This window comes from Abrus precatorius, unplaced genomic scaffold (assembly GCF_003935025.1).
Source record: "Abrus precatorius isolate BTA unplaced genomic scaffold, Abrus_2018 Scaffold9, whole genome shotgun sequence".
In the NCBI taxonomy this organism is placed as follows: Eukaryota; Viridiplantae; Streptophyta; class Magnoliopsida; order Fabales; family Fabaceae; genus Abrus; species Abrus precatorius.
Genome location: NW_020874439.1, coordinates 29,424,378 through 29,425,274, shown reverse-complemented (window position 1 = coordinate 29,425,274; position 897 = coordinate 29,424,378).

Sequence of the window (897 nt, the reverse complement as noted above, 5' to 3'; positions counted from 1 at the left end):
TTTTTTTTGGTCACCTGTTCTTTGCAAGGGGATGGCCGGTCTTATCAAGAGATTCTCCAAATCCAACACCATACCTCAATGTGGGCCTTTAACATTACGAGGCCCAGTTTCATTACTGACCAAATTCAAGATTACTCGGAGAACTGAACCAAAAAAAAAAGGACTACTGTTTGCATGATAAAATATATAAAAGTTTCCCATTTTTTTTTTGTATTTTCTTTACTTTTTTAAATTTCTCTTTCTTTTTCGTCATTGATTTCACTTTTTTTCTTCTTTTTCTGTTCATTTTTTTTCCTTTCAACTCATCTCACACTTGATAAAAGATGTGAGAAAAGACATCCCAATTGAAAAGGATTAAAGCATATTAATGGAATAATTTATTGTTTAATCGTGATTGAACATATTAATGATGTAAAATAAGAAGATGATAATAAAGTTTGTTTTGGACCGTTAATCTAAATAGCATTAGCGTAAGGATTGTTGTCTCTTCCTCCATGAGTGCTGAAGAAGGTTTGTGTTTTACTTTTTGGTCCACTCAGGCTGGTTACAAGGTCTAAAAAAGCTATCCCATGAGGTAGAATACATCATCAAAGACCACTCAAGAATTGACAATAGGCTCTTTCTTGTTAGTAGGTGATTCTCCAATTAAAGTAGTGCGAAGAAAGAGCATGGCAATGTTCACAGGATTAATTCTTTTAAAATAAAAATTTATTTATTATTAATTTAAATTCATATATTTTGTAAATACAATTAACTTTAAACTAATAATAAATATTTTTTATTTTTATTTATTTTACACGTCTTCTTAAAATCACAGGTCTACCAAGGTTCGTTGCCCTATGTTTATTTACCAAAACAATAACATTTTGTTTGTTCAGTACTGATGCATGACGAATC